Source organism: Alexandromys fortis, unplaced genomic scaffold (assembly GCF_014885135.2).
Source record: "Alexandromys fortis isolate MF-2015 unplaced genomic scaffold, M_Fortis_MF-2015_v1.1 scaffold_153, whole genome shotgun sequence".
Classification (NCBI taxonomy): Eukaryota; Metazoa; Chordata; class Mammalia; order Rodentia; family Cricetidae; genus Alexandromys; species Alexandromys fortis.
Window position 1 is genome coordinate 226,623 of NW_026068032.1, and position 17,596 is coordinate 244,218.

The window sequence follows — 17,596 nt, forward strand, 5'->3', positions numbered from 1 at the left end:
GTCATGATTATTTATAAATTCCTTAGAATAATGTGGTATCAGGAGCTGGGACTCAGAAGTTTGTTATTTATAGATATGGAGGGTATACATTTTAGGGAAACAAGAAGCTTTTTCCATTTAAGTTTGGTCTTGCCTTTTTGACAGCTCTAAGTCCACAGGATGTGGGGGGATGATTTAAATTTTACATCAGAATTGTGACTGCGCTGGACTTTTCCCCCTTTCTCAAGGGAGGCATTGTTCTTGCCTTTCCATAACCAGGCGTGACAGCGCCAGACTGGAGTCATACGGTGGGCCTCTGAGTCAGCACGGAGCAGACCTCGTCCGCATCTCTGCAGATGCCTGGCTCCTCGTGTGTCTGGGAGTTGGACCAGCAAGTGCAGCTACCTACATCCTGGTGCTCACAACAGATAGAGTGCAAGAAAAAATCTAGAGAGAGCAGCAACTCTCTTCCAGTACAGGCTGCAGAAGGCTTTTATTAAAACTCCCCTTCGACATGGCCAGACCCAAACCAAGCAAAACTCCTAAGCTCTGTTTTAATTTAAGTTGCAATTCTTTTTGCTAACCCTGAAGTTTAGATGCTGGACACACATGCCATTGCGTGTTCTGGACTAGAGAAACTTAAAGGAACTGAAAAAGATCAGAAATGTTCTGGATGTTTCTGATTCCTAGAGCTGTCACTTCTATAAATCTCTGGTGACAAGCAGTTAGGGAGGTGGGGAAAGGAAAGGGCACAAGCTGAGTCCCTAGTCTCAAGCACCCTGCTAAGACAGCTATTAAAATGGCCTGTGGAATCCCTATAAACAAGGGTAATCTCTTGTGGCCATCAGCACCACTGCCAGGGAGAGGAAGAATCCTTCTCTGTCTATTGTTCTATCCTTAGATGAACTCTTCAGGGAAATGGAGGTGTTCTGTGTCAGGTGTGTGTGTGTGTGTGTGTGTGTGTGTGTGGGAGAGAGAGAGAGAGAGAGAGAGAGAGAGAGAGAGAGAGAGAGAGAGAGAGAGAGAAGCCTGGGAAGGAGAAGAGCGATGAATGGATTATATCAGAATATGTCAATTAATAATAGTCTTTTTATGAGAACATCTTAATTATAGACTGGACATCTCATTTTATATACTTAAAATCATGTGCTAATTGTTCTCATTTACTATAGATCACTCTAAACTACTTACTTGAAACTTTGTCTATTTTTAAAGAAAAGCAGGAAGTAGGAGCAACTTCTGCCAATCTGTTTCCCTAGAAACCCGAAAGTCACAGGGTATACATGGAGCAGGTAACTATAAGCCTTTAACTCCAAAAGGCACAGGCCATGTAAGGAACAGGGAACTATTACGACCACAGTAAACGTCACTACTCTCTTAATGACTCAAGTCATTTTCTCAGGGCTTTCAGAAGGATGGGATTATGTCTACCTAGGCTTCCAGTGTCATTTCTTAGCCATCACTGTCTTGAATAAAGATGGATTTCCATTGATGAGCATCACCTTTCATGTGATGTACATCACAATGCAATGCCTCTGGACTCAGAGAGAGCATCTATGTAGGGTTAACGGCATGAGTCCTCTGCATAAATATCATTTCCCTTGTTATAATGATTAAGTCATGTTGACCTATCGGTCTGTCACCAAACCACAATAGAAAACCTAGAAATAAAAATCAAATTTGTCTTTCACAATAACCTTCTTGAGTACTTATTCTTGAGGGTCCTTCCCCTCTTCTTACCTAGGCTTCTTTATGGGGGTCCTCACTCCTGCTGTCTAAGCCCCCACCCCGTCAGATGATGGGCTAAGTCTAAATAAAGAGCAACTTGTTCTATAATCAGATGTGACTTTTTCTGAGTATAGCATATGCCTTGAAGTAAAATCTGTTGGCATGTTTATTTTACTTAGGATCTAATAATGACGACAAAAATAATTAAGTAACCAGTCTAGTTTTGATTTCTTTTGTTTTCAAAGATCATTGTGAAATCACACAAGTTATCTAAAGCAATTCTCCAGAGAAAAACCCACAGCAGAAATGTGAAAAGGTTCATAGTTTTCAAAGATGTCCACTGGATAGCCCACTCGAGAGAACTACTGCGAGCCCCTACCATCTCCCAGATTCAAACAGCCCTGTCAGGTAGTGTCTTGGCTTTGCTGATGGCGGGCGTTTTGGAAGCCATACTCTTTTTTGTCCAAGCCCACACAGAATTGGTTACAGGCTGTGTCTAGCGAAGCTGAAGGGGGGAAAATGAACGCAGTAGGAATGTTTGTGTTACATTCAAAACAGACAGCAGAGAACAAATATACAGGGCACAGGTCTTTCCCAGGACAACAGCTACCGTGGAAAGAGACAGACTTTCTGGGCTTCCCAGAACAACTGAGGGATTTGATATTACAGTCTCAAAAGCACTAAAAGCCAGGGGCACAGAGTCTATCAACTCAAACTACAAACCAGTAGGGCATAGCTAGGTCTGGAGTCACAAGAACACCAAGCCTGTCCATTGGCCTCTTTCATGCCAAAATTCCTTTGCGGGATGAATAAAAATTAAATCCATAAGCTTTGCTATTTTCCAAGCTTGACCTCCAAACTCATTCTATGTCCTAAGTATTTATTCTCTTCTCCCATTACTCTTTCTTGGTTTAACACATTCCCTGTTGTTTTTAGAAACACACACATACGAGGGAGAGAGAGAAGCTTAGGGATCCTAGCTCTTTACTGTAAAGGTGAAAGAGCTCTGGAGTATTAACTGAGAAGATGATCACCTTCCTGGACCGGAATCAAAACCCAAAGGGTATGGCACATACTGGCGACACAAAAGAACTCATCAATATTTTATAATCCTTGGGAAAGTGGAATATACAGAAATATACAGAAAGTACAAGATCTGCCAACATATAAGGCTAACAGCGAGGTTCCTCCCAAACTTGCCTCGGTTTGCACTTCCAGAGTGCCGTATGGATGGTCTGAAGAAAACACTTTTCCTGTGTCTCTTGTAATACATAGTTCTATGGCTAAGCACGTCCACTGATGAATATTGTCCAAAATACAGTCACTCCAAGAGACACTGCTCGGCTAGACTGTAATTTAGATGGTGACATCACTAAGTTGCTTCTTATTAGTTGCTAACATACAGTCAACAAAAATTTTACTCATCCACCCATGTATTCACCCACATTTCCACACAACACCACAATTGACCACACACACAGACACACACATGCACACACACATAAAGGTGCTCTCTTTTTCTCTTTACAAATATGTAAAAACTAATCCATGTCAACCCAAACACTGGAATTTTGTGCTTCAGTGCAGGGTTGACATTTTCAGCTGTACAGGGGCTGTGTCTGCCATCTCGTTGCTTCTCCACTGTTCCCCCCCCACAGCTGAACAAAGACCCAGCTGTATAAACCCAAGAACACAGTTAAGGGATGGATAAAACAGGGAGGGCTGTCTGACATGCTGACCACTGTCGGAACTTATGAGGATAAAGGAGCCTTGAAGGAGAAAAGTAATCACCCATCGCTTCCCCCCAACCTTGTTCCCACATGGAGAACATTTTTTCCACTATCCAAACTCCCCATTCCAGTCCCCCACAACTGAAAGACCTTTGTATTCCAAGAGGGCCAGAGTCCTGCCCAACCTTCCCCACCCCTCCCTCCTTTTCTTTGCTCCTTTTCTTTTCTTGTTTTGTTGCTGCTGGAAAGTTTGTGGACGGACGATCAACCAGGCTCCTTCAAAATCTGTTTCACTCTACCTACTGTGGCACCACTGGTTTTTTACAGCTGAACAACCTACTCTTGACTTCACAATAATTATTTAAGCTCAAAGACTTTAGAAGATGGTACATTCTATTTAAAAATGCAAACGTACAGTTGGGGTGAACTGAATGAAGACATAGGGGTGATTCTTGTAGGATACATACGTGGAGAGGACTTTGTCGGTGGACACTCTAGTGTCTACCAACTGTGACATGAGATTATAAAAGGAAGGAACTTTTCCCTGGAGTGGATTAACTCTTTCCTAAGCCTCAGGCCTCCCAAAAAACTTTAAGGCCTGAAGATGATTAACCAGGGATCCCAAGATGCACTTCCCAGTCTCAAGTTTGCCATCCCTGCGTACTAGACTGACATTATGTATAAATGACATGAATCATATTTCTACCAGGATTGCTACCATAGCCTCACTGGCTAAAGAGTTAGCCAGAAAATTAATTAACCAAGGAAATCCTTGGGTAGAAGCCACCAGCCACTTATAGCCAGAGATGTATCATATGTACAGTTGGTTCTGTTTCGGGCTGTGATCTGAGGTTGGAACAAATATTTGAGCATTATTAAATCCTCTGTTTACCCCCAGCCAGCCCCAGAAGCAGCACTGTGCTTGGAGGAACCTATGGGGATCCTTCTTTTTCGAAATGAAGTAAAGCTTCATTCCTTCATCCTTCTGTATACGGTTCTGTTCCACGCGGAGTGAATATTTGTCCCAGCAGAGAGCTTCCTTAGAGCAAATGCTCAGCCATACTTTTACAAGCTGCCGCCTCCAGTCTCCCTTCTCCAGGGCTTGGTATGGACCTACTTGTTTCATGTGGGGAACTCCTTTAGGAACAAGTGGGGAATCAGCTTCCCGTGTTAGGTTATCATGAAACCAAACACATCACAGTGTGTTAAAAAGAAAATTCCCGGCCAATGTCATATCCAAATTCTCACAAAGGAGAGGAGTACAGAGGAACAGTGTGCATACAAAGGAAAGAAAGATCTGGAAACTTACTTCTCTGTCATCACAACCTTCCCATCTCCCTCCAGTTAGCATGCCTGACCCTCAGACACAGGCGCAGATGAATCAGCTGTCATTTATAAATTGTTTTTAACACAAAAAAAAAACTCAAAAAAATTAAACTAACACTAAGACACCATAAAAACAAATGGTTCACCTCCCAGGAAATATGCAGACATGCCTACCTAGAACTAGTCAACAAAGGTATTGAACAGCATCACTCATAGAAGCAAAAATCATGGAAGCAACCCAAGTTATCAATCAAATGATAAATGGCAGAAGTATGCACAGTAGAACATTATTTTGTAACAAACAGGAGGGCCTGCTGATGGATGCTCTAACATACAGGAGCCCATGTAACACTTGGTGACACAATAGTATCTGGTCACAAAAAATAAAATATTTGCATGACTTATGTGAAATGTGCAGAATAGGTAAATTCTTATGACAAAGTAGAGAAGTAGCGCCTGGCCAGTAGGAGGAGGCGTGACAGAGCAGAGTGACTGTCTCCTGATGGGAACGAGATGCCGTCAAGAAGAACAAACACTGCCAGCTTAGATTGTTCAAGCACAACTGCAGACATAAGGAATTACATCTTTTATGAACTATACAGCAAACATATATACACTATGTCACATGACTTATATTTCAAACAAATAGTATTGTAAAATACTATTTAAAAACCTATCCTATATTTATTAATGTCTTCAACTCTACCTCTAGAAAGGGAACTGAGACAATACCTAAGCTAAGAACTTCTCCTGGCTAGAAAGCCACAGGGCTAGGCTCGGAGCTAGAGCTGCCTCTAAGGATGGTAGTCTCTCCGACCATGCGTTTGGCTTTCCGTTTCAGTTTTGAGTTACACACCCATCAACCACAGTTTGAAACTGTAAGTGGAAAAGTCCAGAAAGAAGCAATTTGAAAGTTCAAGACAACGAGCTCCTCTGAGTCATATCCAGAACCTCAGATGCGAATCCTCCCTCCATGCAGCGTGTCCATGGTATCTGCACCTCCAGCACGTGACCCATCCCGCACCCATCCGGATTTACAGACTGGCAATGTCATGATACTTATGTACAAGTAGGGCTTCATGCAGCCGCCTCGTGCTATGTCACAATGCCATCTCCATCTCATCACACAGAACCTGGACTATGCTGCTTCATCCAGGGAGAAAGAATGAGTGAAGTGCTATGTACCCTGGGAAAGAGAGAGGCCATATTCCCTTATTCTTCACAATTTTGTTTTAATTATTCTGCTGTCGTGGATGACTGCCATTAACCTCTTACTGTGTATAATCTATTAACTAAACCATAACACAGGTATGCATAGGTTAAAAAATAAATCACGTATATGGGACTGAGAATCCAAGAATTCCAATTGTATGACCCAGGGATGCAGATATTTCCTGAATCTTTACAGTTTTATTATTAATCACAAATGAAATATAGAACAACTTTTCAAAAGGGAACTTAAAAATATGCCTCATGTTTGGTGTTTCTAATGGTGTTAAGAATCCACGAAACTAAGGCTATGAATTTCACATCTTGCTATGGGTTAATGCTCTTGTATACTGTAAAGATTTATCACTCATATTGGTTTAATAAAATGCTGATTGTCCAGTACTCACGCAGGAAGTATAGGAAGGGCAAACAGACTAGGAGAATTTTGGGAAAATGAAAGGCAGTCACTCAGTCACCAGCCAGACACAGAGGAAGCCAGATGAGAATGCCTTACTGAGAAAAGAAACCAAGCCACGTGGCTAAATATAGACAAGAATTATGGGTTAATTTAAGTTGTAAGAGATAGTTAATAATAAGCCTGAGCTAATAGGCCAAACAGTTTATAGTTAATATAAGCCTCTGTGTGTTTCTTTGGGACTGAATGGCTGTGAGACTGAGTGGGACTGAAACTTCTGGCTACAACTAATCTGGGCTAAAGATGCTATCTCAAACACCACCAGAACTGATATTCCCACCAGTGAGTAACAAATGTACTTATTTCTACTACAGCCATTCAGTGCAAAGCGTTGGGTGGACATTGTAATTAAATCTCCATTAAGCAAATATTTTTCTTTGACCTTTTCCATTACAGCCCTTTTTATGTACTTTCTTTGCATGCCAATTTTATACTAATAATAGCTGATGGGAGTTATCAACTAAAGCATAGACTATCTCGTTGCCACTGCATGCTCTGTGGCGTGTCCTCGGGGAGATCACCAAGCTCTAATCCTAACTCGTACCAGCGTCCTTCCTGCAATGAAGGTCTGTTTTCTCACAGCCAGCAATGCCAGCCTGCGGAGCCAGACCCCGGATGCCACTCTTCAGCCCCGGTCCTCCTCTGTGGAGTCAGGAAACTTGCAAGCGAATCATGACCTCTGCAAATAGCTCGTGCCATTTCATCCACGGCTATTTTTAGGGGTGAATACATAAGCCCCCATCTTCAGAGCCTAAGATTGGTTCGTCTCTCAATTATTTTTTACAACTATTGCTGATGCCAGCTATATAACCAAACCATAACAAATTATTTCTCAGAGTGAAAAGGGAGAGAGAGCCAAGGCTGAAGATGCTATGAAATGTGTGAGAGGAACTTGTTACAAACATGTTTCCATCCTGTGACCGCGGTTATGAAAAGCCATGGTGTGTTCCTCCATCCTCCTCCTTATCATGGGCATCTGTATTCATTTAGGGCAAGTCAACAAAGACTTAATTAAATAACATTGATTTCCCTGAACAAGAGAAACCTCCAACCAATTTAGAGTTGGGATTTTCATGAGGTCTATATTTCCAGTTTTATTTTTTTGAAAAATAGTATAACTTTATCACAGCACAGGAAAAAGAAAAGAATAATAATAATAATAAAACAGGCATAGACAATAGGAAAACAATAAGGTCACAATGTGTAAACATAAACAACAACCAGAGCTTATTCAGTTCCAGGGACCTGAATAATAGTCAATTAGTGGCCTCCCTCCTAATTCAGTGCCTTGTTTGAAAGAATCCTTACAAGCACAAATCTCAGTCTGCAATGAGTAATCTACCTGAAGGCTAAACATTTCAGTACAAAACTTTCCCTTTTAGGTCTGTCCCCCAGCTATGGCGATCCGTTAAATAGATTTTTCTCACAGGAGACTGTTTAACCCAAATCACAGGGTGTTCACTATCAAACCACGAGCTCCACGCTGTTACTCACTCCAGTAGCCAACATCAGATCTAACATGGGGCAAAATCACTGAGGCTGATGCCTGAGGGTCATTTCAGAGAACGTGCTGGGAGAGCCCCAACTCGGGTGGGGTCCTTTGTCAGCACAACAGGCAACATGACCGCGGTTCTTAACCTCCCTGAAATGTGTCCAAACGTAGAAGATACAAAGACTCCAGTCTTCTTACTTTGATGGAGTCCGCAAGAACCTACAAATGCACACAGCACCGTGCCGAGCACTGGCCATAATTACTAAATGCTGTATGCTCTTATCAGTGCTGTTATTTGGAATTGAACTGGAGTGAATCTCATTTAAGGCGCTCAGCAGTAAAGCACCCGTCAGGACAGGAGATGAATATTCTAATTAGCTATGACAAGCGATCTGTGTTTAATAGAATTGGACCTTAGATAAAGAGTCAAGAGTTACTTTAATATTTCTAGACCAAAAATTTTCCCTTTCTAGTGAAAAATAAGAAGACTTAGAATACATTGTATATGGCTGATTTCCGAGTGACACGGGAAAAGTGAGTGAGCGCGGTGTAGGACATAGCTAGACAGCATTCTGGGTCTTCAACTCAGCCTGGTTTCAAACTCAGTTGAAATAAATTCCTTCTGTCCAACAAGAAGAACTGAGGTGAGATTTCAGTTTCTACCAGAGTACCAGAGTTCCACGCTTTTACAAATGCAGACGGAGCACAGCCCCTCTGCCCAGCAATTCTTCCCAGTCGATGTATATAAAAAGAGATGCCACCAGCTGCTGGCTTCAGGAAAGCTAAATGCCCCTAGGAGAAGAGACTAGGATGTGTTAAGATTAAAAGACCAGCTTTGGGTAGTTTTGCTAGAAACGATCATTCACATGAGTCGTTTCCTCTTGCAGTGTGTGAAAGTGCAGACCTGCAACAAGGCAAAGGCGCCCTCTTCTCAAGAACAGGTACACAGGACAATGTTGTGTCGCTGGGCTGGACTTCCCAGCGTAAGTAAATCATTTATTTGAAGTTCCCTCAACTTCATGCGTGACATTCTGAAGAGCTCTGAGGACTCTGAAGTCAAAGCTTAAAAAATAAAGTGTGGCGTTGCCTAGTAAAGTCAATACAAAAAAATATAAGAATTTGTGTGAAGAAAACTTAAAATTCTCATTTCAAGTCCAGCATTTCTGAACATGGCACAAGAGTAGATATGAACCAATTCTTGACTTCGCTGCGAGTTATCATGGCTGCTGGTCACAGTCATTCCTCAATACCCAAGCTGATTACTTAAAAATGTTTGTTTCAAAACCAAGGAATATATCCTGCAAACACTCTCCCCTCGTCAGGGTTAGCATTGCTGTGATAAAACACCAAAGAAACACGGAGAAGAAAGGGTTTGCTTGGGTTCCACTTCCACATCACAGTTCATCATCAAAGGAAATCAAGACAAGAACTCAAACAGGGTAGGAACCTGGAGATAGGGGCTGATGCAGAGGGTATAGAGGGGTGACGCACACCGTCTGGCATCCCCTGGCTTGCTCAACCTGCTTTCTTTTAGAACGCAGGACTACCGGCCCAGGGGTGGCACTACCCATGATGGGCTGGGCTCTCTCCCATCAATCATTAAGACCTACAGTCTGATTTTATAGAGGCATTTTCTTAGTGTGGTTTCCTCCTCTCAGATGATTTTAGCTTGAGTCAGGTTGACATAAAACTAGTCAGTACACACTCCAAGAGACAACATTTAAGCTAGAATTCTCTATCAGCCAGCGGGCCAGAGAATAACAACAACAACAACAACGCCCTCCCCAATAGACTCCCCCCCCCAATGCAAAGGTCCCAGGGAGATTATTTATGGCTATAGCAGAAAAAAAAAGAGCAGACTGAAGTAAGAGCTACTTCAAACTGAAGAGACGGCAAGTTAGTCTCAACGCCACCCATTACCTGCCATATGGTCCGGATCCCCTACCCATGGAGTATTCAAAAACTATTCAGAATTAATAAGCATGGCTGTCAGTGGGTCGTCAACAAATGGAAACCCTCACCCATATTTTGGAAGTAATGTGTGTAAATACAAGGTCAAGTAAATAACTACAATCTACGTGGAATTAATACTTCCGTGTGCAAAAATACTGTTTGAATTACAAATGGGGTAACATATATTTCATAACAAATAATCAACACAGTCATTGTTGTCCGTGGAAAGCCACGGAGTGTTATCAGGGTCATATTATTAGAATTCCCGAGTTGGTACAATGGGCCTGCATTCTGGCATAATCCACAGTATAAACATTTTTAGCCGCTTGTCTGATGAGGTCTCCTTAGGAAATTCCTGTTGGGATTTCCCTGCCCCAAATGAAATGACTGTTGAAGTATCTTCCATGATGTCTACGACACACAACCCCTCTAGAGACTGAGAAAGGTGCTGGAGTCACTGTGCTTGGGTTTCCCTCAAAGCAGAAGCGAAACTGTTCAGTGGGTGCCTACTCTATGTCAGGTGCCCTATGCTATGAAGATTCATGTTTCCACAGGTAACTCCAGCGCCACCCCCTAGCCCACAGATTGCGTCCAGCTAGGCACGAGAGGCTGCATGTTCTGATGACAGTGAGCTCCATGACCCAGACATCCAGATGGGAGACAGATGTCAGCTGAAGTGCTGTGTTCAGGGTTCAGACGTCCATCCCCAAAGCCGGCCTAGTTGATGCCTGTTCTTTTTCCTGTAAAGCTTTCTCCTTTGTTTCAACAAGCAGCAGATTTCTCAGTGTTTCTATGATGTTATCTGGTAGGATGGCTGACATATTTAGCCAACCTAGCACACTGTGGCATCTAATAGAACTTCATGATTAAGATGTTAATGGGTCTGAGGTGGCCACAGGAAGTGCTGGGAAATGGAACTTTTGATTTAACTACAAGGAAGGCTCATGAGAACCCATTGACGTGGTGTGTACTACATAATTGCTGGAACAGCAGCTGAAGATACAAATGTCAAATAGTCGACAGTGTAAAATCCTTCATTTTTAAAGATGAAGTTCTAAAAGCTGGCGATAGATTTCCATACATTAACTCTAAGAATAGGGACAGACTAGAGTTTATAACCTTACCTTACACTTTCTTTAAGACAGGGTCTCACTCACCATCTAGCTCTGACTGGCCTAGAACTCACCACATAAGACTGGCGTTAAAAGCACAGAGATCAGCCTGCCTCTTCTTCCTGAGTCCTAGGCTTAAAACATCAAGGCCTTTGACCTAGGACAAGTTTTTCTTTATGTTATGGCGTCTCAGCATTCCAGTGTGGGGTAAGAAGAATGCGCAGCAAAGAGACCTGTCTTTGCTCACGGAAGGTTGTGTACTCTTCCACAAAGCTGGCAGGAAGCCTTCATTTCGCATCTACCGTACCAAGCATCACATCTTAGGTCTCCTAAAAATGACTTCAAAAGTTATCCATGGGGCTAGAGAGATGGCTGGAGTTTAATCCCTGGGAGCCACATGATGACAAGAACCAACTTTCCGGAGTGGGTCTCCACATGCTCACCCTGGCATGCATGCATGTGCGTGTACGCATTTTCACCCTGGTGTGCATGCATGTATGTGTGCACATACTCACCCTGGTGTGCATGCATGTATGTGTGCACATACTCACCCTGGTGTGCATGCATGTATGTGTGCACATACTCACCCTGGCAAGCATGCATGTGCGTGTACGCATATTCACCCTGGTGTGCATGCATGTGTGTGTACACATTTTCACCCTGGTATGCATGCATGTGTGTACACATGCTCACCCTGGTGTGCATGCATGTGTGTGTGCACACGCTCATTCTGGTGTGCATGCATGTGCCTGTGCACATGCTCACCCTGGCATGCACACATCTGCGTGTGCACACACACAAATCAATCAATTAGTGTAATAAAGATATTCTGACCCAGCCAACGCCTTTCAGGGAAGAACTGGTTCTTCATCTGCTAGTCAGAAACTTGGTTTATTCCAAACTTCTCCTACATTTGATTTTTTAAAACATGTTTTACCTGCCTCTATTTCAGGGACTTACGTAGAAAAAAAAACATGCCCTGACATGCTTCATTGTACGGAGGCACAGGTGACAGGAGGACAGCAGACTCCCAAGAATGTCCCCTGATGGATGGACGTGCTCCTGTGACCTCTTATGACTTCATAGCTTTAAGCGCAGGCTGCTGGTCCAAGGTAGACAGCCCATGCAATTATTAGGAAAATCCAAACATCCGGATTATTTGTGAACATTTTTCCTATCTCTCAATGGTAGCATAATCAAAAGAAAACCCATAAGCAGCCACAGGCACCCCAGCAACTGCATGCCCACAGCAGAGTCGGCACTGCGCCAGTCCTGAGGCCCTCAACACTCGCGGTGCTTTATCTGTAACTCTTTATCTAAATGTGGTTAAAAAATATGCCCAGCTTCTTACACAGCACCTAACGTAACACGGTGAGGCGGCCCTCCTTCTCCATCATTCCTACCTATCATCTGGCCTGCTCTTCATGACAATCCACCAGGCAGCAGGGGAAGCCGAGCGACAGAGGCAAAGGACCTCCCTGGAGTCCTACACCCAGGGACTAACAGGTGACAGCCCGTGACTTTAGCCACTCTACTGCACAACTTCACACTCTGTCTGGAGACAGAAGCTGGATTTCACAGAAAACAAACGAACAAATAATTAATTAAAAAAAAAAGAAATAACAGGTCTTCCAGGGAAGACACTTGTGTTCCACAAGAATGAACACGACAGTTCAGAAAATTTCAACTAGGCTCAAACATGTTCAGACTGTTGGGGTGTGTGTCATTTTTCTACTGGCCACAGAGATGGTCCCAGAAAGCCATATGGACGTGATTAGTGGGCAGCAGCAGGGCCAGGTATCAGGTGTCAGCACAAACTGCACGGGTGCTTTCCGCTAGCAGAGGCTTCACTTCGGACAGGTTTGCTTATCTGAAATTCTTTGATCCTCTTTGCTGGATCAAAAATATTCAGTCTATTCATTTGTCTGTTAGTGCAGCTCATGGGCAGAGTTTCCCATTCATAAAGCCCTGAGTGTCCATACATGTGTGTGTGTGTATACACATTATGTATAAATATATGAATATACTCATATGCACACAAATGCACAAACATATGTAATATTAAGATAACAAATTAAAAAATTATCAATACAAAGCCATAAGTGGAAATATATGTTTTTAATGGCTGGCCATTTAGTTTTAGTTTAGTTGCAATACAATTTACTAATTTTCAGAAGCTTGCATTTCAGTTGAAATGTCTGTCGATGTACTTCATTTAAGCAACAAACTTTATCATGGCCTCTTGCAGAATGTAAGTTGCTCTGGCACCCAGACAGCATCCTCTAGAGGAGTCACAAGGGGTTCCTCAAACCCCGTACCCCACAAGGATCATGACATAGGGCCAAACATAGTAACACAGCTTTCCAGCAGGCTGTGTTAGAAGCAGAGCTTCTGATATGACTTCTACTTATCTCAGGAAGAATAGAAAGCAAAAAGCAGAAAAAGCACTGGACAGACCTGGAGCGGAGCCGCCTCCCATGAAATAAGCCTGCCCTAAACTGAAGAAGAAATGAACTAGGAAACAGCCCTGCAAAACGATACCTACTGACAAATTTTCCATAGTCAATTTACTGTCTCATTTGAATTTCTTTGTTTTTTGAAACTGGCTCTCGTATATCCCAGGCTGACCTCACACCACTGTGGAACTAAGGGTGACCGTGAACTTCAGGTCCTCCTGCTTCCACGCCTGAATGCTGCAATTGCAGACCTATGAAGAGGAACCTCGTGGGTTGAGGCCGATGGAACATGGGCTCCGTGGAAGCCAGGCAAGTGGTCTCCCAACTGAGCTGCAGCTCAGGCGCCCCCCCCCCCAGTCTGTGTGTGTATGGGCATCAAATATGAACTCAGTAAAATCCAGAGCAAAAGTGTCCTCTTCAAGAGGGCACTGTCTATAAACGATGCTTATCAAGGCTAGGAGAAGGTGGGGATTGCGTATCTTATGCTTTTTTCATTTTGGGGGGTGGGCTGGGGTCTTATATATCAAATACTTACATGTTGCAGCCCCAATTATCTCCAACAGCGATTGCATTTGTGTAGTTAGGAATAGTTCTGATACCCAATCCTTCTACTTACAGTATTTTTTCAAAGCAAACCAAAGTTAAAATAGGCACTGGGCTGCCAGAGAAGCCTAATAAAGACGTATAAAATAATCACCAGGAACAGAGCGTCAATCAGAGGAGGCCGATCGTGATTAAATAAGGGCATTTTAGAAACCTCAAATTTCCGTTCATAAGTAGAATTCAAAGCAGCTGTTCAACCCTTGTACAATGCCTGCCCTAGGAATTAAAAAAAAAAAAGCAAATTATGGAAGCAAAAAAAAACCTATTTCTCTGAGACCTCAAAGTTGATATGGCCTTAAAAAAATAGAAATCCAAAGACACAATTTTACATTTTTATATTATGCCACAGACTGAAAAAAAATTAGTATTCTAGTGTTGGGTCCTCTGTTTTGAGACACGAAACAGAGGCGTTTCCTTTAGAAGCAAAGGTCTTAGGGGACATGTCTGTCACAGCAGTATTTTCTGTCCCACTTGTTGGCAAACTCACATTTCAAAACAACAACAAAAACGAGCCTCCCCAGCTCTCTGTAAAGCAAGGAGGTAGAAAGAAAAAATATTTCAAAGCAAGAAAGCAAACAGACTGTAAGGACTGCGGCTCAGACCAAAGGCATCTGCTCCCCAGCTCCCGCTCCCCACTGCCGCCCAGCCTTCCTACAATCGTACAGATTTTCCTAGGCGGTGGTGCCATTTTAGCTTTGTTTTTCCCAGTGTTCTGGCAATACCCATCGCTACAGGCAAAGCGGCAGAGCCACCAGCAAGATCCAAACCGGAAGCAAGAAAAGCTGTTCTCTTTTCCTTCCCTCAACTCCATTACTAATTTATTTTTTTTTCCAAAGTAAAACTCCCTTACTCTATCCAAAACGGCAATCACTAACTCTGAAGCCTATAAGAACTGTTTCAAAGATGAAAGAGCCACTGCCGCCTGCCCCACTAGAAGAAGGACTACTGAAAACACTGAGCAAATTTCTCCTGGGTCCGCAGTTTTGTCAGACAGGAAGCAAGTGAGTGTGTGGCTCTTTAAAATGAAAGACCAAAGGACCTTTGTTCTGGCCCCTAGCATACCTCCTCCTGAATTCCAACCAATGTGCCTGTTGCCAGCACAGCTTCCTGTTCAGCCTTGATTAAAAAAGAAAACGAAGGGAAAAGAAAGAAAATAACAGCAAAGAAAGAAATACCCAACGCATCCTGCCATGTATTGCCAGTTTATCAGTCACCATGCAAAAACATTACTGGGGTGCTTTGGAAATTCAGTCCACATCTGAACCTCACCCCTCTTAAATGCAGAGCTGGGAGAGACGACAAGGTAAACCTGGGACTTCTAAACAAAAGGAATCCCTCTATTGTATAAAAGATGCACTGGTGGTCATTGTGAGTTACAAATTCTCTCTCTCTCTCTCTCTCTCTCTCTCTCTCTCTCTCTCTCTCTCTCTCTCTCTCTCCTCTGCAGGCATAGCTGTAGTGGGAAGCAGATTTGAGGTACCACCGAGAAAGTGAGATACTGGAGGCGTGGTGTCCACTCTACATCCACTGGTAACCCGTGTCACATGCATTGTGCACTAATGACCTTCTGCATCCGTCAGATTCATAGCAAGCGTTACCATCTGATAGAACTTGATAAGTCCTTCTGAGGCATTGCTGTGGTGCAAGACATGGGGGATAAAGACATAGGAATGTTTAGTTATACACTCACAAGCTTGGGAGCACAAACTGCTCACACACTTTTGAGGGACAAGAGGGGCTGTCTGGAAGTTGAGGGAATATGCAACTCTTCCCATTCCATCAAGGGAAGTATCGCAAAACACAATGAGATATCGACTGATGTTCTGATGCACTAACGTAAATTAATAAATAAATTATAGACAAAGACATCTACTGTGGCTATAGAGTAGGGGGCAGGTGGGAGCTAACGTAACAGCCAGAGAAGTGTTGACATAAAGCCGCAGAACTGAAGTTGAGTTCTGAATGTTCATGGTTGAGCTACAAGATGTACCCAGCTCTACAGCAGGAGAGAGGTGTGCACAGCGGGAAGCCCTGAAGTCCTGAGGGGCACTACATCAAGAGATACATGATCCTAGATCATGTGACCCAAGCTCTCTCCTAAGTTCAAAGGCTCAGTCCTTGCCCCAAACCTTTAGGGGTACAGTCTTCCAAGCTACCTACTACTAGCACAAGAAGCTTTCAGGCCCATCCTGGCTCACCCCAAGATGTTCTTACTATGCGTCATTATTCTTGTCGGATGTCCTTTCTACTCTGTGCCAAGGGCTCTACAGCCCTTTCGACCTCAGGATCTCAGCCTTCGTCCCTGGCTCCTCACTGTTGCCATGGCAACTTGTGGGTATCTATTGTGGGTTTAAGAATAACATAGTCTGCGATATTTGCTTAAACAATTCTACTTTCCACACGATTCTCTTCGCTCCTTTTCCATAAAAGGTGACCAAATTAATTTTGAAGGCCTGAATTTCGTAAACAAATAGTTACCAAATTGTACCAAATTCAAACTTAGCCATACCCATGTTTTCTGCTCTCTTCAAATTCATTTTTATTGATCTGTGTATGAGTGTGTATGCATGTGTGTGTGTGTGTCTGTGCATGGATGTAAGGTGGGAGAGATGTGTTCTGCAGTGCCTGTGGAGACTACAGTGAGGTCTTCTCTCCCCTGGAGTTACAGGTATAGGTGGCTGTGAGCCTCTGGCTATACACGTCAGGGACAGAACTTGGGTCCTCTGTAAGAGCAGTCTACAGTCATTCCTGATGAACTTTGTCTTCCTGCGTGCCCTTTATTGAAGTGATCTTTCCAAGGTAGAGGCATTACAAAAGCAACACTAGTGTCACCTGAATTCTCAGAGACGAGCTGACATGACAGGCAACAGATGACTCTTTTATGTTTGATACAGCCGTAGGCCTTGTTCATTGGTTAGTAGATAGAGTCATTTAAAAGCCCAAGACCACATTCCAATATGAAAACCTTATAAATAAGATGGCATAAAAGAAAATTCAACCTACAATTAACATTTTACATAATTTACCAAATGCGATAATATTTCGGGTAAATACCAAACATACTACAGTCATCTTCCCAATATTTTTTAGCAGTTTGTGTGTGTCTGCATGCCCAAGAGTGTGTGTGTGTGTGTGTGTGTGTTTATGTGAGTGTATGTGTATGTGTATGTGTATGTGTATGTGTATGTGTGTGTGTGCATGTGTGTATGTGTTTTTTTCTGTGTGTGTGCAGCAGAAGTGACTCTCAGGTGTCTTTTCTCTTCTTGTTTTTGTTGCTGTTGTTACTCAGGGCTGTCCCCATTCCTTTGGAGACAGGTTCCTTCGTAGGAACCCTTGCTGACCTACAGCTTGCCTGACTAGGCTGACTGACTGCCCAGTACAAACAGACATGGTCCTGTCTCTGTCTCCCTAGTGCAAGGACTGCAAGGGGAAATCACCATGCCTGACTTTTCCTGTGGCTCTAAGGACTGAACTTCCGTAGCCAGCAGTGTGTTAGGCCTGAACCCTACCCTCAGTTCTTTTTGACATTGTTA

At 43.1% G+C, this 17,596-nt stretch overlaps 1 protein-coding gene across 6 annotated transcripts in view; it reads right to left on the reverse strand.

Annotated features, from left to right (window-relative positions):
• Positions 1–17,596, reverse strand: part of LOC126515192 (transcription factor SOX-5-like) — a 257,539-nt gene that overhangs the window by 213,663 nt on the left and 26,280 nt on the right. The gene's annotated exons all lie outside the window — the stretch shown is intronic.